The sequence below is a fragment of the Python bivittatus genome, unplaced genomic scaffold, assembly GCF_059951505.1.
Source record: "Python bivittatus isolate LINGU-HERP-01145 unplaced genomic scaffold, Pbiv_v1 ctg000580_np1212, whole genome shotgun sequence".
Classification (NCBI taxonomy): Eukaryota; Metazoa; Chordata; class Lepidosauria; order Squamata; family Pythonidae; genus Python; species Python bivittatus.
In genome coordinates, this window is record NW_028277087.1 from 14861328 (window position 1) to 14885241 (window position 23914).

Consider the following 23914-nt stretch of genomic DNA (forward strand, 5'->3'; position numbering starts at 1 on the left):
CATTTTTAATGTGAGTAGCAACCATGATGGGGACTGATAATCAGAATACAGCACACGAGCAGGAATGTGTTTAAAAAGTAGTGAATCGTCCCCCTTAAATTTTTTCAGTTACTGAATTTGCTCCCCCTGCTTTCAGTCACACAGTATTTGTATTTAATATGCACAGCAAAGAGTAAGAATAAATTTTAAAAACTCGGCCTAGTCTCAAGAAAAGCTAAGCAGGGCAGGATTTGCTTAGTAAATTAGGCATTAAAAAGAGCATCTCCAAAGATAATGAGAAGCCACTGCTGTTCTGTTGCCAAGAAGACCAAGAGTCAAGCATGACCTGAGGGAATAAAAAGGACACACCCAAGAGCACTTTATGGAATACATAAACATAGGGCACCCAGTAGCAAGCATGCAGTTCTCAAATTCCTTCTTTCCTCCTCCAACCTGCCTAGGATACTCCAAACTTGCACAGCCAAGAAACAGCTCTGCAGTTTTCTGCAAGGAAAGGTTCAACACACATAGAAATAATATCATGAAATTATAATTATTTTCCACCACCACTACTGTCCCACACAAACAACATGAATGGAATATTCCCTGCAATTCCTGGCCCTAACCATTTGGGTGACATTCTCATATCACTGCTGCACCCATTCTCCTTCCCAGGAATAGGTAGGTAGGAAGGACGGACGGACGGACCTACCTCTTCTGACAGCAGAAATCCCTCTCTGCGAGCAAGAGTGAGAAGGTTTGTGCATGCTAACCTATTACAATTAGATGTCAGTCCTAAGGATGTTGGCACTAAGCAATCATAGCCAAATATTGGTGTTGTGTTCAGGCAACAAGCTTAATCAGATCTGAGGAAGGTCTATTGACTGCATTTCCAACATACTAAGTGTAACAATCTGCCACTCACAACTCAGTAACTCTCCTTGCAACCAGTAATGGTTCAAAAGAAAGTTTATTGAGAACAAGTGTACAGTTCCAAAGTATTGCTAGGGCTGAGCCCGCACCCACCAAAAGTTGCTTTTACCTTCTTTCTCTTTCCCCCTTGCACCCCCCTAATCTCCAAGTCTTCTCACACACGCTTGTTGGTACGACCATGAGCATTCCTCAGTCTTTGATAACAGCCCATATGCCTCTAATGGTCATTTCGTTCATCCATCCTTCCAGACCCTTCCAGCACACACACACACCCCACGTCTCCTAATGGCAGAACTCAAGCAAGCAAGCAAGCTAGCAAATAAGGTGGTTAATTGATTGTAAGGATTCTGATACTAAGATTAAGCTTAAACTTGGTTTTTCTTGTGATTTACCATGTTCCGTGAATTCTGCTTGTTTGTTTAGTTTATGGTTAAATTTATTATCCAGATCCAGCAACTAGAAGTATGTTGTATGAACCCAGCCAATGAGTTGTAGAGATCTCCATCAACAGCAGTCTTTGTCTCATTTCTAATTTTCCTTGGAAACTTATGTGGGAATTCTTTCAAGGTTTATATTTCATGTGCTACACGTAGCAAGTATCTGCTCAGCAGCCACTAGAGGTATTCATTCATTCATTCATTCATTCATTCATTCATTCATTCATTTTAAACTGCCACAATCATGCCATTCCCAGCATTTTATACATGTCTGGTTGTCCCAAGGAGTATTCCAAATGGGACTCATTCTTTAGCTAGCACTAATGTCATTTCTCAGGCCCTTGACTTAGGTTGCAAATGGATTACATGACACAAAAAACAGAAAAACAGAAATATCACAGAAAACAAAATGCAAACATTCTCCTTTTCATTTATGATCACCTCTCCCAATCTGTTGCTTCTCAGATGGGTTAGAATTCTCACCCCATTGTTCCCACAGAGTCAGAAGGAGCCATTTAAGCCATCAAAGTCAACTCCCTGTTTAGTGCAGTAACCAAGATCAAACCATTATATTTTTATAGTTGTATGTTTTCCAGACATGCATGGTTCTTTTTACTCAGTTTTATGGTCTTAATTTTAACTGCAAGCCGCCCAAAGTCAGGAGGCCTTTATAAATAAAATAAAATAAAATGCTGAGCCTCTGCTTGAAGTAATCAGTTTCTGGTAATCAATTTCACAGGCAAATTGCTATTCCTCTGAAGTTTTTCCTAACATTCAGTTGGATTCTACTTTCCTATACCATCAGACCATTATTCCATATCCTACCACCATGTACATTAAAGAACAAGTTGTGGCTTCCATCTCTGTGACATCTCTATAAACAAACTTGAGAAAGTGGCATCTCATTTCACCTCAATCACCTTTTCTCAAGGCTAAACATAACCAGTTAGTTCCATCTCTTTTTTTAGGTCTTCCTTTCCAAGGTTTTTCTTTCTAATCTTCCTTCCTTTCACCTCTCTAGTTTGTCTGAATCTCTTTTAAAGTGTGATGCCTGGAAGAATTGGACACAGCACTCAGGGTCTGCTCTGCACATGTTCTTCTTAGCTATATCCACCACGTTGCGAATCTTATCTGCTGACATGAGGAAATGGACAGAAGAAGCTTATACAACACTGAAAGGAAGAATCTATACCTGATTTGTAGAAATGTATTATTGACCTATTTTGCCAATAGCTCCATTGCCTCTTTGTTGACATAAAGGATAGGAAGATTTTCATTTAGGGGTTGTTTTGTTTATGGTGTAATTTACCAGACAACCCCCCCTCCTCCTCCTCTTTCACCCCACTTTCTTTAATGGTATCTTGTTAGTAAAGTTGAGTGTATATTCAATTTTCTGTTAGTTTGACACAATGAAATACCTTTTTAAAAAGAGAGAGAGAGCTAATTGGCTTCCTTGACATTTTGCTATGGATCAAAGGAATTTCTGCTGTTCCTTCAAAAACATTTATTTATTTATTTAGCTAGCTAGCTAGCTAGCTAGCTAGCTAGCTAGCCTATTTATAAGCTATTTATCAACTAGGACTTTAGGCAGTGGCCAATACAAGCAGTATAACAATTTAAACCAAAATATGAAGTCCAAATAAACATACAACAGGCACCAGGACAAACTAGGGAATGAATGCCCCCTGGAATAACATGGTGCCTCATAAATGGGGGGAGGCACTCTCACCTCCAGGGCTAAAATGTTCTAAAGGTGGGGGCCATCACTTAAAAGGCCCATTGTCTGGACCATGCCACATGGACCTCACAGAGTGGGGGGACCATCAACAGAGCCTCTCTAGAGGTTCACCAACTGGACCTACTCACTGAGGTAGTAGCAGAATCACCAAAAAACAGTGCCCTCAACTCCCAACTGCTGCTCCAGAAGAATACCATAGTTGATGGTACCAAATACTGCTCAGAGGTCTAAGACCAACACAGGTGCACTACCACCATCCAGGTCCTGACATAGGTCTAACAGAGTGAGCAATGCCACTTCTATCCCATGACCAGGCCTAAAACCTAACTGGGAAGGATCTAGGTAATCTGTTTCTTCCAAAATCCTCTGAAGCTGAACCACCATCACCTTCTCCACAGCCTTACCCAGAAAGGGACCGTTGGAGACGGGGTGGAAGTTGTGAAGAATGACTGGGTCCAAGGAAAGCTTGAGGATAGAGTGCACAGCCACATCCTTCCAGGCAGGTGATCTCACACTTCCCTCAAAGAAGTATTAACAGAAGAGCCAGGAAGGACATGGGTCAAGCCAGAGGTGGTAGCAGATTTCCTCAGGCTCCATTGATGAAGCAGGATCTCCATTTCCTCACACTCTACTAGCACAAAAGTATCCCAGATAATCCACAAGATATTGCTCCTCTCACCACTATAGAATCTGCCCAGTCAGGGCATATACAACTGTCTTTATCCACTAATAGACCTGCAGCCTCATCCAATGTACCTGTTGGAGTTTTGATTTGCCAATTGTTTCTCAGAAGGTTTCAGGTAACACAAAATGTAATAATTGCCATTTTAGAGATTGCATTGTTTTCTTTCTCTGGGCTGCTTTCCAATTATTGTTTTGCTTTTGCATAGATATAAATTGCTAGATAAGGTCTAGGAGAAAGACATGGGGGAAGAGATGGAGAAGAGAAAAGGGATGATGATGTTCACAAGGTTGTTCTGGCTGACAAAGCTATCCCTCAGACAGTATTATCTTTCCATTCCCAAAACCAAGTAGTTGGTAGTGTAATGTCTACAAGAACAGGAAACTTCCCTGCTTTGAGGCACTATTACTTAATGGCAAAATGCCTACACTGCAGGTTCAGAGTCAGTTCTTAGAACACTGCTCAAAAAAAAAAAAAAAATAGGATTAGGAGAAATGTTGGAGAAAGCCGCATTCTGCCTCAAACCCTTGGTAGATAGATTAAGAGTCTAACCTGGTGCAAAACAATTTCATACATTCTTATCCTATCAAGGCTGTGCTTAAGGTTCCAAATTCATGGCTTATTCCCAAAAGTCAATTGCATTGCAAACCACTAGCAAGGTGTGATAGCAGGAGTGATGTGTGACATTGTCACTGCCTCCATATTCATGAACATACTCAGACAGCCCTAATGCCTGATTTATTTAGATGAACAGTGGATGAATTGTTTTATTTCTGCTAACAATATTTAGGATTAATCAGAAGTTTCAAGCTGGGGAGAAGGGAAGGGAGAATAAAATAATGCTGGGTAAAAGGTTCAGAAGGTCAAGCATTTTACCCATAAATTAGCTGTTATAGTGAGAAACAATTCCTCTCCAGGTTCCCATTGCTATGAACTGCCTGTCATCTCCTCTCTACTGGAGAGAGATATATGATAGTATTATTTAATTTGAATCCACCAGAAGAGGAAAGCAACTCTCTGACCTTTTAGGGGGAGTTATTAGCCCAATGTCTGACAAGCACTCAGTGCTAATTAACATAAGTTACCATCTTGGTCTGAAGTGTTCCTTCATTAGCATCTCAGGTCAATTCCTTTTTTAATTTCTGTCTTGCAGGCCACAGACAGAATCTGAGATGAGAGAGGTGCCAAGACTTGGCATTCTGACAGCAAGAACTTTGGAACAGATTGTAAAAATCCAGATACAATGGAAATTCATAAGCAGAGGGAAGGAAACTTCTTGCGAGGTAAAATAGGGGCAAATTTAGGGTCCCATTGAAAATTCCCAGATTGGAGGAATATGGATCTTAGCCATGGCCATCCATTAGTTTCAGTTTTGCTCAGTTTGACCAAATATATGCATTTTTGTTAGCAGTTTCCCTAATACACTGCATTTTAATATTATTCTCCCCTAATCTATTCATTTTTGCATACTCTTTTGTCTACTATGTAAATATTGCTGTATATTTTAACTGCAAATGAATAAAAGAAAACAGGATTTTGGATTGCTTATAGGTTCAGGGTGTACAGATCAGGTAAATTCACCTTAAAATGAAAGATTTATTTCTTATCCCCAAGCATAACTCAGCAGGAGAAAGGAACTGAAAGTGCTATTGTTCAACTTTCATAGGATGTGCAGGAACACTTTCCAGGTGTACCTGAGTCACTTTTGTAACATCTGCTTTTCCGCATCAATCCCTTCTCATATTTCACTCTGAATGCAAGCTTTGCATTATGTGATACCTGGAAAGGGGGTATCCATTCATTCAATCAGTGAATAAGCCTCCTTTTCTCTTTTCATTCTTCAGATATTACAATAATCTTTACTGGAATCCTATATATTCTCCTTTCAATATTATTTTCTGTGTGGATGGATCAATTGTTCTTTTGCTTACTTGTCTAATAACAAAATAAAGCATTTGTGCAAAAATCAGTAGGCTGGAGAAGGAAGGTACCATAAATACCGCAAAGAGAAACATTCAGCTTTAGTCTACCTACCTTGATCATGACATTATGGCACAGTAGCCCTCATAGATAGCAGATTAAGTACCTACACTGATCAAGAAAGCAACTTAATCCTCCCCTGCTCAGCCTTCCACAGCTAGAAACATAGTCTGTTCTCACTATCCAGCTCTTCTGAGCAAACCTGAGCCCTTCTCTCCTTTTAGAAGCATTTTTGGCCTATTCCATGTTGCTATTTCCAAAGGATAAAGTAATTAATGCCAAAGGAGCATCTTGTTTGGTCCACCATTCTGAGGAGGAGAACTTCTAAAAAGCAAGGGAAAATGAGGCAGATAGCAATGGCATATGAGACAATTCAGGGAACCCAACATTCCGAGTCAGGAATGAGGAAGCTGTAGCTCAAGGATCAGATCTAGCCTGCCAGGCATTCCCTTTCAACTCTTGGAGGCTCCTAGTGAGGGCATATCTCTTTTCTGGAGCTCCATCTCTCAGACAGGGAGATATCAGTAAAGTCAAGATGGCAGCCGGAACCAAGCAACTGAAGCCCTGCCCCTTTGTGGCAGGGGGTTCATGTAGGATATACATAAAGAAGGGGGAAGGCTTCAACCACCAGTTGCAGTCACCACCTGAAACATTTCAATCCTCCCCTGCAGACATGCCTGATGGTTACAGTATACATTTTACAGAAATAGTATTATACTGGCAGCTTAGATTTCCCAAATATTTCAGTGGTTAGTAGCACCCAGCCAAACTCATTTAGGCTTAAAAGGGGAGTTGGGCTTGGTTCTACCTGGCTGGAAGACTACCTGGGAAAACCAGAGCTGTAGTCTAGACTGGGAATTCAGGAACCCAGAAGGACATCCTGGAGGAAGGTCATGCCAAATATGGTTGAACTGTTGTGAAGAAAACTGAATGGACACATTCATGTAGTTACCAGGAGACTAACTTCAAGACTTATTTACTTACTTACTTACTTACTTACTCACTCATTCATTCATTCATTCATTCATCTCCGCCCATCTCCCTCTAATGGGGAACTCTGGGTGGCTCACATGATCCATTAAAACAATAAATATATATAAAATTACAGAAAACATAAAAACTATACAAACTTTACCTTATGTTAAGTTTTTAATTCCTTTCTTAATGATTTCCAAGATGGTCTAGCCATTTTTCACAGCAGCTACTTCCTGGGCTGATGTTTTCACCATAACCCAAGATCTTTTTCCTGGTCACTCACTGGTAGTTCACAGACCATTAATCTATATGTAACATTAGGATTTGTAATGCCAGTTAAATCATTTAACCCTTCCTTATCTGAACCATATGCACACATCATATGAAGAATGATACTTCAAATGCACTGGAGTCTATGATCTGTCTTTTCTCCTAGCTGGATAAAATACAAACATTTCACTTTCCACCTTGCCCATATCATACAAAATCATTACCCACCCAACCACACATGGTTGTTTCTTGTTGAAACCAAAGATTGTCAAGCCTTTCACAGAGAAGAAAGCAATCCTTTGTGGTGGCCTAGATTTCTGTTCAAATTCAGTAACACGAAGTTTCTCAGTGTTTTCAGGTAGAAAATGCACACAAACTATAATATAATCCCTAAATAGATTTTAGACCTGTTTAGAAACACAAAGATAACTCTCACTCCAATCAACCCCAAAACTGAGAAAACTTGTAGCATGAGCCATCTCTTTTGCTGTAAAAATACAAATGCCCACTCGATAACAGCAATCAGATACAAACCCCTAACTCTTTGCTGCCATCTGGTAAGGATACAGAATTTGGCAGCCCAAACACAATAGCCCTAACTTAAGGCTATCTGGAAAATTCAATCTGGGAAGGAAAATTTAAACGGTGGTACAGGGGCATTCAAATTAACTGTTCACACAGTTGGGCTGGGTTTGTACTTAAACTTAGATCCAAGTTTAAAAATATCACTCCTGTCTTCATAAAACATGCTATTCCCAAAGAAACAAATCAAATTATGGCTGAACATGATGACCCAGTTCCCCCAATATGCTAAAACAATCACTGAGTTCCTTTAATTTGCTAAACCATAAACCATGCAATACCATTTTAGCCTAAATGTAAATAAGCCTTACTGTAAATACGTAGCATAGGATTATTAAGCTATCCTTCCAATGATAAAGTATCCACATTTATTTTTGGCATAAACATATGAAGACAAGAATCCAATGCTTCATCATGTCTCCATACCACACCCTCTTATAAGATCTACTTATAGATCTCCATACTTGACTTGTCACCTTTATTACAGGGCCTTCACTTGGCAAAATGAAAAGTGTAGCTTCTCCATGTTTGATGTGTATTTAATATACATAGGTGTAGAATGTTTGCAAACTGCTTCTTGAAATATTTCAAAATGATCATCATAAATCACTTCCAAACTTAGTATGGAAAGCTAGTTTACTGCCACCAGAGGAATCAACCGAAACTCTGCTACTTCAATCCATGAGAGATTCCATGGAATTAAGTCATATTTCCTACTCCCAAGAATCTTAAGAGATAGCAAATTTTACTTTCTTCTTTTTCTTTTTCTTTTTTTGTAAAAAACAAAACAAAACCAAGCAATTATTAACCATTAGAAACACCTTTCCCTCCCTCTTTTTCAACTAATAAATTATTTAAGCATCTTTCTCCACCCATCTCCAAGTGTTTGATTAACTGTCTTTTTTATGCAGTGATTAAAGTTACACTTACAATAAAACTGTTTTGTTTGGGTGGTAATTGTAAGTAGCAGCAGCAACTCTTGTTTCCAGATGCCTTACTTTATTATCTTCCTTCAGAAAGGTCTTAATATTTATGTGATTTATTGATCACTTAAAATGTCAGCCCAACCATTAAGAAATGCATTTCGCTGCAAGTCACCTAATTTCCTAGTACATAATTTCTTAATAAACAGATATGTTGTGGAGAAACATTAATTAATTTCCCTTCCCCTGTCCCCCAATTAGGAGATGCATTTTAGAGACAGAAGTTTCAATGGAGCTTAGGGATGATTTATATCTTTCCATGGCTGTTGAAAAAAGATGCATTGAGACAGGGTCCAGCAAGGACTTCGATGTGTTTAGTAATGGAAGGACATTTGAGATTTACATCAAAATCAGGAGAGGAGATTCAAGGAAATCATATGACATTTGTCTTCTTAATTAATGACAAGACATATATATTAAAATATACAGCCTATGAAACCTTGGTTTACGAAAGAAGCAGCTGCAAGTCTATAATGCACTCAGCAATGATTGAACCAGCCACATGCAACTGGCCAAACATTCTGCTTCTTCCCAATTGATATTAACCTTGAGTGGCATTGAAGAGAGTGCTAGTACAATTTTTCAACGCAGGTCTAGTGCTCTTTCAGAAGAGTGCTAAACCTGTGCTTATAAGGAGTCTGCATAAAACCTGACAAGCACCGTAGAAAGTGCTAGTTGGGCAGTATGCAGGGAGGTCTCTCTGCAGAAGCCAGGTGTCCTGTCTGCCCTGAACCCAAGCCAGAATAGCCATGGAAGACAGTTTTCAGTGACCAGAATAGGCAAAGTATGCCTGCAGCAACCTAAAATGGCTAACAGGAGCTGGGCATGAACAACCACAGTATTGATGCAGCATGCTAGTTCATGGGGAACATGTGCTGGGAGAAGAGGGAAGACATTGTTTTAAAACTAGAACAGCCCATGGCAGCTTTAAGCTGCTTCAGATTTGGCTTAGGATGAAACAAAGGGAGAATAATGAGGACATGATATTAAAAAAAAAAAAAAAACCAGTAACCAGGGCATGATTATGCTACAGTTTGGGGGCTGTGGGGATAAACTGAAAAAGAATTTGGAGGATTGGGAAGTTAGGATCTGTAGCATCAGGGGAGAAGGGGCCAATTAGATTTGCTTTGGAAATAAACCGGCTAATTCTCAGTCTGGGGAAAGAAAATTTGGCTTGTCCAAGATAACGTTAATGGAAGCTATGGGTCACCTCTAGCCTTTAGTTTCAAAAACGAATTGGGGGGGTGGGTGTCTTATGTATACTTATAATTTAGATTTATAAAGGCTGCCCCACTCAGCACAGACTCTGGGCTGCATACAATTAAAGCCAATACAGCACCTAAAACAATCAGGAAAAAAAACATAATTTGAATCTAAGAGGGGGTACCACATGCCATAGCCAGGATGAATTACACACCAATAAGCACAATGCGAGTCTATCCCAGAGCTTGGGGAAAGAGTCCAGTTTTTAAATATTGTCTAAAAAATTGTAGGATCAGGGCAGTCCACATCTCTGGCAGGATGTTTTTCCAACATGTAGCTCTTCCACATAATCTGCTAGCCATTTTTAGATAGCATGTCCTCAAGACGCAGCCTGTCTCCTCAGCAGCTCACCATGGAGGCAACCTATACTTGTCCTTAGCTGTTCCAGTTTTAAAGCAATGTTTTCCGTCTTCTCCCCTCATAAATCAAGCCATACCAATCACCTACATTCACAGTCTTGGAGATGATTTAGTCAGGGGTTGGTGTCTGCTAAATTCCTATTGGGGGTTGGAGGCTGCTGTGAGCATGCTCCCTCCCTTCTGATCACGAGGGACTGCCCTTTATGTCCATTTTACTTTGGGCTGCAGGAGAAATTGGTTTCTGTGGAGGCATCTTCATGTATAATGCCTAACTCACCCTTTGAAAAGCACCATTGAGACATGATGTGGGTTCCTTATGTACGCTGGGAAGTTACTGTTCTGGAAGACCACAAGACCTGTTATTAGACACATTTTCAGTGATCTTTCCCAACTGGCAGATCTTTCTCTTAAAAAGGGGGGTGGGTCAGCCAGTTGAATTACAGTGGGAAAGAGATATATTCCTGGTTCTGATCCAAATTACTGCATTACAGGTTTTTGGCGGCGGCTGCTGCTGCTAACAAGGGGTTATGTGTGGCCATACCTCTACTGTTTTTACAACTTTAGGAGAGAGGTGTTGACCGTTTTGCTTCCTCCAAAGGATACTTCTGGAGGCGATCAACTGCATTTCTTACTGCCATTCCTTTGCAGCAGTTGTTCTTTTGGGATATTTGGGAGTTAGAGTGAAATGGCAAGAGCCCTGCCCATTTCCTCTTCTAGCACCAGTGACAGGAATACCAATAAATCTGTTTACCAGTCTTCTGGAAGTTTGGTAAACTTCTGTTCAAAAATAGCCCAGCTAACTGGTCAGTGGGATAGAAGATGAGCCAAGATGAAATGGGAGGGATCTCTCTTAGTGTGCCATGTGAGCTCCTTCCCACTTCATCCAACGCCTCTCTTTCACCATTCATCTGGGCTTATTTTGGACATGTTCAGAAATAGCTTAAATCAGGTCACTGATTTGGAGCATCTCCACGTCAGAAACTGTCACTTAGACAGCTGGAAAGGTAGCTACAGCTTCCACCTCAAGCACTTACCCACACTTGCCCAAGTCTCCCCCTCCACCCTTTAAGGAGAATGTCTGGATGTGGCTTCTCCTGCCAACTCATGATACTGGGTGGGAAGGAAAATAAAGCCCAGAGAATCTATCAACTGCTGCCCTTAAATTGTCCCACAGTAAAGCTTAAAGACAGGATGTCTCACAAGCCTCATTACTGAGGGAGATTATTGCTCAGCCATCAGGGTAGTGTAAATTATGGAAGCATATTTGGCTGTCAGACCAAGGCCCGGAGGAATGCATATTAATGTGACCATGAGGAAGAACCCCAAAACAGCTAAAATCAAATAGAAAAATTGTAGGCTTCATAAGGTATGAATAGTAGGGCAGTCATGAGGCTTCTGCTTATGTGAAGAGAAATTATAAATAGTCCCCATACAGACATTCCAGATTAAATATGGAATATTAAGCTTTATGGAAAGATATGGAAAATATTAATCTTTTCTTGAATAGAGGGCATGTAATGCTTGGACATCTTCTCGATTAAAATGGAGTCCCTCTGAGCGGGTTGCTTCAGGCCTATTTTAAGCACAATAGTTTTGCAAAACTCTTGCCATTTCCCAGCACACTTCAAAATCCATCACAACAGCAAGCAGAGCTAGTAGAAAACAAAGAGTGTCAGAGCAGAGATACCAGCAATCAAGCCCATATTTCTTAATAGTTTCTGATTCCATGATGAATGAGTTCCTTGGATAGTCAGTCTTTGATCCAGGTTTCAGAGAAAGAAATTGGAGCCAATTTTTCCACAGAATACCAATGCTAAAAAAAAACTGAAGGCAGCTACTGGCAGAAATCTCAAAGTGACATGTATGGTGTAACATCCTACTTCTAAGCAGCCCCCATCAACTCTACCTTGTTGGCTCCCCAATCTCAGTAGTCCACAAGGGCTTTGTGTGAGAAACTCCACCAGCCCCTGAATCTGGGACAGGTAAAAACCCAGTTTGCTTTGAATCAGAAATAATGTCCAATCCAGAGCAGGACCATTTTAATGTTCTTATGTTTAAAAATCAGTTTTCATTTTCTGATTATGCAGACAACATAATTGTTCCAGAAAGTCCAGGATCCCTGTCACTTCAACTGGATCCCTTATTGAGGTCAGAAGTTTAAACTTCCTCCATTTGATTCTCACAACAGTACAGGTAGTCCTCAGTTAACAACCACTCATTCACTGACCAAAGTTACAGCAGCGCTGAATGAGTGATACTTAAGACTGGTCCTCAAAGTTCTGGCCATCCCAGCAGTCATATGATTGCGATCTGGGTGCTTGGCAACCGGTTCACACTTACAATGGCTGCAGCATCCCACAGTCATGTGATCACCATTTGCAATCTTCCGTGCTGGCTTCCCATAAGCAAAGTCAATGAAAAAGCTGGCAGGGAAGGTTGTAAGATGCTCCTGTAAGTTGCTCATACTCCCACAGGTTTTTCTCCCATGATCACGTGGCTGTTGCAGCATCTCTGCAGTCACAACTTCACAGACCAGTCATAAGTCCCATTCATTCAGTGCTGTCTTAACTTCGAACAGTCACTGAATGAGTGGTCATAACCCAAGGAATACCTGTACTATTTTCTGCATCATCTACTTATTTCATATATTTTCCTTTATCCAATGCACATATAAAAGGGCAGAGTACGCATCACATCAACACATTGCTTTTGTCATTCCACCCCACCCCATTCCACGGACACCACTGGGTCAGCATTACAATGGTGGAAGAATCCACTGAAATAAGGATGTTCCCTTGCTGGTTTCCATTTTCCCAGGCAGATCAACAGCCCCCACTCCCATACCCTTCAACTCCTATTATTCCAAAACAGGAACTTTAAGCTTTGTGCCGTTAGCCATAGATTTAGGCTTGGAGAACTTCTCGCTCTACTGCTGCTCAGTATATGGTCTATAATGTAATGACAGCATCCTGGCAGCCCTTCCTTTTCTCAGATACCTCTAGCCAAGAAATGCCCACAGCCTCTTTGTGGGATCTATCACACTATCCAGTATCTCTTATGATTAGAAACATTATCATTTAATCATTTTATGGGCATCTATCAGGAGTGCAAAGGAAAAAAATCTGCATTTTTCCTAGCAATTCTCATTCCACTTGATAAAAGAAAAAGTGCTGTTCGAATTTCTTTTAAAGAAGAATGTATAATTAAATTCTCATGGGTCAGTTGTGATGTTCCTGCATTGTTTTTAGTTTACAAGGTGCCAAAAGTCTTTGTGCAAATATTCTGCCTTTCACTGTATAATTGTCTCTTCAGCAGTCTACAGCCTTCCTGGGTTTGCAAGCTTCTCTAAACTCCCAAGAGGAGGCACCCAGAAGGCCTTTTCAGATTTTTAAAGTGATGGAAAAATGTGTAACAGAAAGACAGTAGTAGCAGAACCACAGCTTTTGCCATCCCTGGCAATAGTCAGCTAAGCAGCACCTCCAGGGGAAAGTCACAAGAAATACTCAAGCACTCTAAAAATATGGTAGTAAAACAGAAGCCCTCTTTTGTGGGCTTTTTAATGAGAATTTGAAAGGCAGGTGGCTATGTTGCATTATCTAGAAGTGACACAGTCAACTTTAAGCACTCCAAGTTCTAAATAGAATCAGAAAATTAAGAATCAGAATACAAAATTAATATGATTTTTTTTTTTTAGGCACTGGGATGGAAAAGTCTGTCCTGTTAGCTCTGTGAAAACAAAAACAGGATTGAATTCTTTCTCAGAGCAAAGTCAAGCAGAGAATTTTAGATCCTGATGTGCAGAGGGAAGGATGTAATACTTCGCACTATTAATACAATGAGCTAATGTATCCACCTTTTAACGCCCCCAAATATTTTTATCATATCCTTGGGCCCTCACATAAGGCTCAACTGGCATGCTTAAATATTCTGGCCTCAAGGGAGTGCTTATGAATATGTTTAGTTATAAAAATTGAGACCATCATATACTCCTGGAATGCCCTATCTATTTTTCTTGGAGTTAGAGATCATTCCCCTGATCATAAATGATCAGGATTGGTCCCAACAGGTAACTGTGTGTGCTTCTTATTTAAACAGCCAGGACAGCAATGTTTCCAGCAGGTAGCCAAATTCTGTGCATACCATTAGAGGTTAGAAATAGATGCATCTCAACAGAACTTAAATATGCTCAGTTTGTGCTGTGAACAAGACTTTTATGCAGGACATTTTGTATGTTAACTCTGGTTGGTTGGTTTATGACTGGGCATAAACTAATAAATAATAAATAAACAGAACAAATCCTGCCTCGTATAAGCCAGTTGCTGAGAAAGAATTATAGATTATTTGAATTGTTCAGCTCCCATGATTTATTCCAGCAATGGCAACCTATGGCCCCCAAGTTTTTTTTAAAAACCCATTTGTTAGTCAGGAAACATATAAAAACTGTGATACTGAAAGTCAAAGTGCTCCCATAAAAATCAGGGGAAAGAGAAAATCCCAGCTCTGCTCATGTGCGTGACCTCTCCAACTCACTTTGCATCTTTATTCTATCTATGACAGCTCTTAGATTCCCCAAAATGAGTGCAGCTTCTGAACCCTAACATGTTCTCCACCACTTTGGTGAGTGATCCTTTGAATGTGCAAAGCCTGTTGATTTACACAACTGCAAAGCATCATCACCAAACTGTAGCTAGATTCTATACATTGTGATTCTCCAACAATTAGCCTAACCTTTAATGTTTATACTAAGGACAGAAAAGCAACCTTAAAGCTTCTAAAATCAGTCCAGTCTCCTAGTGGGGATTCAAAGGAAGGACTAGAAGAGCAGGATTACCTCCAACCAACAAAAATGATCACAAGTCAGCCATAAAGCTCTGATGTCTTTGCACAAATTAATGTCAGAAACATACAAGCTAATAAGAAAGGAAGAATAAAAACCTTCAGAAGCTTTTCCCTAATTAATCTGTGCACCTTTCTTAAATAAGGAAGAACTTCTTTAACGCATTACTTATTATACCTAAGCATCATGCTATCAATCATAGGAGACATAGAGGCATTTTTCCAAACTAATGTCTTGTCATTATACTAACATTGTAATGATGATGATGATCCACATTTTTCTGGCCACAGGGAATTCACACATGATAAGGATGATAGAAATCTGGGGCCATGCCTAAGCTGAGCTAGAAAAGCAAGGAGAACATTTTGGACCAAAACTATTGCTTTTTAATATATTTTGCATTTCCTCAGAAAATAATCGGGTACACTTGATATTTTTAGTCACTTGGATCTTGATTTGAACATTTGCAACTGGCATATATTCCAGGCACTAGTTCAATTCAGTCCCAGCTGGCTAGAAACCATGGCCAAAAGTGTTTGCACGTAGTGGGAGATATATCCTCCCAATGGCTCATAAAGGTTAATCTCCTCTGCCATGCTTGGGTTACGGATGGGATAGTATATTCTTGAAATTAAGATCTGACCAGAAAATAAATGCCTCCTCCTGCTCTAATTTACTCAAAATGGAAAGAATGCTCCAGAAACAGCCATGTTAATTTATTCAGTATCCGAGCACTGCTAAGTGCTATGCAGAATTGTGAAAATCTCAGGAGGTCCTCAATTTAGGATCAGATAGCCCCTCCCCCCCCAAAAAATCTGCCTCACTAGCAAAATGTTGGGCATCAAGCAGAAGGTACAATTTTACTGAAAGATATGGGAAGAAATATAGGCTGCTAGCATATCCTGCCCTTTCGGTGTTTACTTACCTCTAGGGCAGTTAAAAATAATAAAAATCAAGACAAGTCACACCAATTATCAAAAGAGGGAGGACTTCCATATAACTTTTTTGAGTAATATAGAGAAGGTATAGACTAGCTTATCAGTTATACCCATGCCACAAGCATTGTTGCCTACTCATGGGACTGACAATGCTAGTTTTGATACATTTTGGCCAGCATGCCCTAACCATAACCAAAGCCCACTTGTACCCCAAGTATGTTCATGCTATTCTAGTGCACTAATTTAGAAATTACCTTGCAAGCCACATCATTGCCAACTTCCTACCATGTAGGAGGTATATGTCATAAAGTAATCCACACTCAGGATGTATGTTAGTAGTTTAAGAAGCACATTGGGGGAGAATGGACATGGAAGGGAAGAAGTGAAAGAAATGAGAGGGGAAGTAGGACAACTGCAGAAAGAGAAAGTAGGTCCTGTATAAAAATGAATTAGAAGATAGATTACTCACCCAACAGGATAAATGGAAACTGGATATAAAGAAAGAGGAGATGGCTACTGCTTGAAACAAAGCAAAATGAATAGGTCCTGAATTAATGGGGATTGAACATAAACACAAATGGCCAGTACAAAAGAAGTACATTGAGGTAGTTTGATCATACAGAGAAAATAAATAAGGATCAAATTGCAAAACAAATATATTCAAAGTGAATGGGTCAAGAGAAAGGAGAAAATGAAAAAGTAACCATTGGATGTGATTGATGAGATCCTTAGAAAGAGAGACAGGAAGCTACGTACGAAGCAATGCATGGATCTTGTGGTGGTCAGGATGGCTGGCCAGGATAGAAATGTATAGAGAGGTATAATGAATGGAGTTCACACAAACTAGTTCAATTTATATTTCCTTTTGTTTTCTTATGCTTTTAATTCCTTTAGCTTCATATTTTTACTCCTTTTCTATGCTCTACATAACACTGCTTATCTTGAAAGAGAATTGCATAATGCACAGTTACCTATGTATGTATGTATGTATGTATGTATGTATGTATGTAAAAAAAAGGGCTTAGATAATAAAAAAAAGCAGGTAAGAGTAGTTAAAATTAAACTCTGTGTAAGATTTACATTTGCTGTGGAACAAATGTGTCTCTATAAAAGTCTTCACCAACAAAGATTCTGAGAAAAGGTGCCAACCTAAACCCCTAAAACAGGACATTTAGGTGCCACCATTGAGAATGCTGTCGCAGTGGGTCTTATCAGTTAGGCCTCATCACAGGTGGGAAATAACAGGGAAGGAACCATCTGTTAGACCAGGGTTCCTCAATCTTGGTGACTTGAAGATGTGCGGACTTCAACTCCCAGAATTCCCCATGCTGGCTGGGGAATTCTGGCAGTTGAAGTCCACACATCTTCAAGTCGCCAAGGTTGAGGAACCCTGTATTAGACCTTATAGTATGAGAAACAAATACTGGGTAGAAGATTCCCAAGGCAGAAATTGGCAACCACATTGGCTGCTGTGCAATTCCCCAACCTTATCTTTTCAGGCTTCTGCTAACATTAGAAGGCAGATTAAGGATTTTCAGTGGTTAAATTCTTGTACGCATTTTTAAAAGAAGTCCATTAGGCTTCCTTTAAGGCTTAACACACCTTTTTGTCTTTAACCCCACAAAAAAGCCAAACATTGCAGGCTTATCACTGCCATTCAGCTTTTGTAGGGCATTTTTTTAAGAGCAGCCTTCCTGTGTCCTAAAACAGGAATTCTATATTCTCACTGTCTCATGAGAACACTGAATCTCACTAGATTTCTAAAGTTAGTTCAAATATCTATCTATCTATCTCTCTATCTCTCTATCTATCAGATTGGCGAAAGGGGGCTCAGACAAGGTTGTTATGGATGACATGGTGTCTGTAGGTTTCCACACTCCCAGCCCTCAGCCTAAGAAAATATATTGAACCTAAACCCTGAAAGGCTTCAGAACTCATTGTGCTTATTTTAATTTATAGCCCCAAACAAGCTGATAATCAATCTAGCTCTTACATGATCAATGCAGTATGATCCCGCTTGCTAGCACTTATCCAAAAGTATATTATCTTCCAGTCACAGGTACCAGTTTTATACACAGCTATTCCCTCTGCAGGCCTCTGATGGTTGGGCACAAACAACCACAGATACCTGAGCAGCTAGATCCAAATTAAAGATGTGAATACATGGCGGGAGGAGGGTAACAGAAAATTCTGAGCAAAATATCCTCACTTTGTCCTTTCATGCCTTTATTTCCATAGAATCATAGAATGTAATGGTTGGAAGGTATTTTGAAGATCATGCAGTCTAGTCCTGGCCTTGTGCAGATCCATTAATTCAGCCTCCCTGACAGATGACCATCCAGCCTCCATTTAAATATCACCAGCACAGGAGAGCCTGCCATCTTGCAAGACAGCCTGTTCCACTCTCAATCAGCTCCTACAAATAGGATTTTTTTCCTATGTCCTACCTGAAATCTACTTCCTTGAACTGTAAATCCATTGGCTCTTGTTCCATTTTCTGGAACAACTCTGAACAATTCTAACACATTTTCTATAGTAAAGCCCCTTGGATACTTGAAGACTACCATCATGTCTCCCTGCAATCTTCTCTTTCCCAGGCGACACATACCCAAAACTTCCCACCTATCCTCATTTTTTTCTTCCAGCTGCTTATTATCTTGGTTATTCTTCATAACTTCTTGCAGGCTCCTACCAAACAGTGCATTCATTTCTAAATGTTCACAAACCATTGCTTAATAAAAGACACTAACAAAAGTTAGTATTGCATATATTTTCATCTTTCTAAAAAAATGTTCTATTTCTCCAAAATTTCTAGAAATGTTACATCTCTACTCCTGATCATATATCATACAGTTCATAATGGTGGCAGAGGAATTTTGGAAGACTGAAAGCAAGATGACTAAGAGAACTTCCTAAATCAGCTTTCTCCAACCTGATACCCTCTTAATGGATGAGGATTGTAATTGTACTGCCTGGTCATTCTGAGAGGCATGTCAGAAGCCAGTAAGAAAGATTTCGGACTGATATTACTCAGCCTATAACTCTGAAATATTACACAACCTCAAAGTCCTAGAGAAGCAAGCATGTTCCACCTACTGTAGTGGAATGGGACATTTTAGAGAGCCCAGGATACAAATCTTGACTAAGCAAGTCTCTGGGTCTTTTCATGCTATAGTTTGAGAAGAATCAGACTCTCCCTGTGAGATGTATACATGCTGAGATCTCAAGTGCCTTTATTCTTGCATCAAACAACTGAACAAAATCAGACACCATTGAAATCTACTAATACAGCTCAGAAGTAAATGACTACTCTCCATGAAAGTGGGGGGGGGGAGTAGATAATATGTGTAAGTATTGTACATGGCAGTAGAACACACGGGAGAGTAATGTCTCAAAAATAAATGAAATATAACATCAAGCAATAAGATTCCATGAAGAACAGGGCATTACTAAACAGTATTGTAATAGTTCTGCAGTTTGAAAAGACATAATTGACTTTGCTGGGTATCTTTTATAGAATTCCCATTTTGTGTTCCAAGTCAGCCAAAAATACTAGAATAAGATTAGCTGATTGTTTTGCCAGTTGTACACAAACCTAACACCTAGATATTCAAATAGCTCCCCTTCTCAAGTTCTCATTTTAACTACTCTTGCTCCTCCTACCCCATTCTCAATAGCTGCACTCTGAAAATAATGCCTGGAAGATGCCAGCTTTAAACAATTCTTTAAGGCTGGAGAGGCTGAGCCTGCCTTAGTGCAAAGTGGGAGGGGGGTCCTCAACTCTCCCTTTTACACACTGTGTCCCACCTTCCTGACTTGGTGCAGCTTCTTGGTAGTTTTATTGAATCATCACCAATCCTAATGGAAGAAGGAAATGCCTTTACCTGGCATCTTCACCTTTAATACCATCTTGTGAGACAGATGGGGATCTCACACCCTGAACATGTCCTTGCCAGTAAACTGGAAATCATCATCATCCTGGTGGTGGTGAAAAAGGAAAATTATATTTGGCAGCATCACAACCTGGCCATTGAAGCATGTGGACAGAGAAAAACAGCCTCCCCCTTCCTTTTGTCAAGTGCAAACAAAGCCAGAAAAAAAAAATTAAAGATCAAGATTATATCAAAAAAGAAAGGAAAAAGAAAAACTTCCTTTTTACTTCAAGCAGTCAAAATGCTCCAAATAATTACAAATGGATGAAATACGGGATTTAGTGTTCTTAAAATCACAAATAGTTTGTTAAATGTTCCTCTCCCATAAAGCTGTGGACAGCCTGGGCACAGATCCATGATAGGTGGAATTTGAGGCTCAAAACAGGGTGTAGGATGGTCAAAAAAGTCAGGATGGCAGCCACAACCATGGAGTCAAAGCCCTCCCCTTTTATAAAGGTTGCAGTGCACATAGGAAAGGGGCAAGGTTTTGATTACATGGTTATGGCCAGCATCTTGACTATTTTGACCCCCTCCCTGCAGTCACCCCCGGGCTCAAGCTTAAGATGGAAGAAAAGCACAAGAATTGAGTTTGCTTCACCCAAGTATATTAGACTTCAAATGCAAAAGTTAATATTGACAGTTACTAGAAACCATACCTTAGAACCATTTTCTACACCTTAGAAAATAAGGTATAAAATCCTTATAATGCATCTTAGCTTACTGATTCTCATTGTTCTATGATTCAGTGATACTTTCCTTTTTGCAGTTTTCCAACTTCCAATTAGAGGCTTAGGAGCAGTTTCACCTTCCTCCTTTGTTTTCCTAGGAGCTTCTGAGTTCCACTTCAGGAATCCTCCCTCATCTCAATAATCCAGAGAAACCAGCTTCACAGTTTTACTGTGGATCCAGACAGTTTTAACTCTCCATAGACCTAGAGACTTGCCTCAATTATTCTGAGCTTTGTCTTTTTCTATTGCAGTGTTTCTCAGCCTTGGCCACTTGAAGATTTGTGGACTTCAACTCCCATGCTGTCTGGAGAATTCTGGGAGTTGAAGTCCACACATCTTCAAGTCGCTACGGTTGAGAAACACTCTTCTGTTGACCATGGAGGCCTCAGGTTCCCAATCTGGCATTTCCTCTCTCACCTAGAGAAATTAGCTTCACTCTTCACCACAGATCCAGGCAGGCACTTTTCCATTGACCCAGAATCCTGTCTTCCACCTTTCCAAGCTTTGCCTTCTTCTGTTTCCGCTTGAGACTACTAACCGTGAGATCTTTTTCTAGCCTCCACATGATCATAACATTGTCTAGTAATGGCTCTACAATCTTCCCTAATCTCTCTCTCCCATCTCAAGGCAAAGCTTTTTAAAGCAGAGTGGTGGATTCAGATGTTGGTTCCCCATCTGATAACTTTCTGTATGGACCATCTCTGGGATGAGTGTGGAAATAGCTTGTCTCCCTTCATATGGGAGGCAAGTTCTGCAGGGAATGGAGGCTTGTCTAGTCACTACAAAGCATTGCAAAAATACAGCACATATACCAGGGCATGCGCAGGACAGGTCAAACATAGCAAGATGGCAGCTTGCAAAGTTCTGCCCCTTTTTTATATATGTCAGTACATATTCAGAAGGGATGGGGCTTCAACTGCATGGTCACACCATGGTCTTGATTTAAACTTTATATGGAACTGCCCTCCATGTGTGGGGTCTAGGGAAAGTGTTCCCATTGCTCCCCTGTCCCAGCCCCAGCCATATAACAAGGCCTTGAATGAATACACTGATCCTAGTTAGCTTGTTGTTATTAAGCAAAAGATATTCTCTGCCTTTCTAAAGGAAACTCAAGGGAGCTTGCAATAAAAACTGTTAGTTTAACACAAAGCAAGTTACAAGAAGTTAAAAGGGCAGAAGCAACACAGATATTAATAATGAGATTTTTAAAAAAATATTTGAATCATAGAATATATATTGCACTACCCTTCCCCCAACCTAGTGCTTTCCAGGAAATTGTGGATGTTGAAATCTAGCACATCTGGAAGACAACAGGCTAGGAAATGCAACACTACATTAATCATATGCCAAGTTTGTTGGTTGCTAATTTCTTCCAGGGTCAATTTGAGGTGCTAAATCTGGAATGGCTTCTCCATTTGTTTACCATTGGATACCTCCACTATTGGATGCACAAGCACAAGTAATTGAAGTCAGGCAGGTGTGCAAAATCTGGAATGGCTTCTGCATTTTTTTACCATGATCAGTATGATGGAAAATACATTGCTTTTTAATTCTTCACACACTCGCACCCAAGAAGAAAAATTTGGATTCTCATGGACTACAGTTCCTTTGCACTGGATCTAGTAGATTGGTATCCAGCAATTATGTAGGAATGCTGTATCTCTCACTTTAGAGTCATTACTCTGCAGAACTGCAGGCACCATGGTTTCAATCAAATCCTAAGGAAAGATCCTTGCTACTGAAACTCATCCCATGGTCCTTTTCTTAGGAGCAGCTGAGGGTCTTCAGAATGATGGGGAAATGTTTCATGAGAAAACATTTCAACATGTTCTGTCACATCAGAAGGGGAGAGTAAACTCTCAAGTAATTCTAGAGAAATTCTGAGGCACTCTGAGAATGACTATAGAAAAAGGGAAGAGAAGAGAGACCTTTGGGGAAAGTAAGAGAACAGAATTCAGCATAGCAATCAGTGATTTTATTTCAATCTGTGGGCTTATTTACCAAACAGCTCTGCCTTCTTACAGCAGTATTTTTTTTTCTTGTCCAGATATAAGCCATGTGGTCTAACTTCCAAATTAGAAACTCAGACCAAGTTGAGTCTTCATGAGTTTACTTTGCCTTTCCTTCCATCTGCGTCCCTTTCATATTTCACAGCTCCTTAGTGGCAAGATGTCAGCCCGTTATATTTGAGGAGGGAAGTTGGAGGGGAGCAAGAAATCCCTCCAGACAACTTGTCTGTGTGTAAGATTATGATTATTACTGGGGCCACCATGATCCAGATGGAAAGCCAGATTGGCTCAGGCTGTGAGTCTTCTCCTCGCCTGCTGCTCACTTCCTGCTTTTGCCAGTAAGGATTATGTCAGTGGACAAGCTGTGTGTGCCACACCAAAGCAGGCTATCTAACTGAATTAGCTCTTTTCAAGCTGTTGGGGATTTTTTTTTTTTTTTATAATACATGTGTGTGAGAGAGTGTGTATTTATACACACATACACACTCTTTGGAAATAATTTAAACCAGAATGGTAGATTTCTGCCCAGAGAGCTGATACTGGAAGTAACAGGAGAAGCACAGGAGAATCCACGGTAATAAAGACAAATCTTAATTTACCTCCTCCCCAGATAAAGCTAGCAAATTTGTTTTTTTATTACTTGCAGCAATTCTCACCCCACCAGTCCCAAAGGACTCTGGGCAGTAAACAGCCAAAACAAAATTCCAAAAAAGCATAACTGAAGTAATGCAATGCATTTGTTAAAAGCCTTAGCAGTCACGGTCCTCCCAGTCACCTCAGGCCAAAGGCACAATGGAATAGGATTCCTTTCACTTCCTTTCAAAGTTCCACAAAATGGGGACTCAAGAAGGCCAGCCACCTTGTGCGTGCTTCGTGTACCTCCCAAGGAGCGTGAACTCTCAGCAGGCCCTCTCCAGATGACCAGACTGGATTTCTTTCAGTCCCCTCACTTCCTACCATACCCAATCTAGCCTTCACAGCAACGTAAAAAGCTTTCAGCCAACCCAGGGCCAATAAATATTCCAATTTTACTTGGACCATTTGGTTCATACATTATGCTAAGCCATAATGTAGTTTGCTTCATTTTGGCTTAGGGTGATATGTGACTCCATCCAACTACTTCTGCTTGAAAAATGTGGCTTCTGACTTAGCATTCTGTGTAAACCAGGCCATTGTGGCTTGTTTATCAAATTGTGGTTAAATGAACCATGGCATAGGCCCTTTCATTTTGTTTGATTTCTAACAGCAGGAGGGAACTGTGGCTGGAGTTGCATCTGTGTTACCGAAAT

General features: G+C 40.2%; 1 long non-coding RNA gene across 2 annotated transcripts in view; it reads left to right on the forward strand.

The window, feature by feature from the left end:
• Positions 1 to 19370, forward strand: part of LOC112541824 (uncharacterized) — a 50461-nt gene extending 31091 nt beyond the window's left edge. Inside the window, exons 3-4 of one of the 2 annotated variants that reach the window (XR_015797651.1) lie at positions 4923 to 5052; positions 18772 to 19370. This is a non-coding gene — a long non-coding RNA (uncharacterized LOC112541824). Of the gene's footprint in view, positions 1 to 4922; positions 5053 to 18194; positions 18693 to 18771 lie in introns of those variants that run through there. The other variant, XR_003085763.1, reaches the window with a different exon arrangement.
• Positions 19371 to 23914: the final 4544 nt, after the last annotated feature.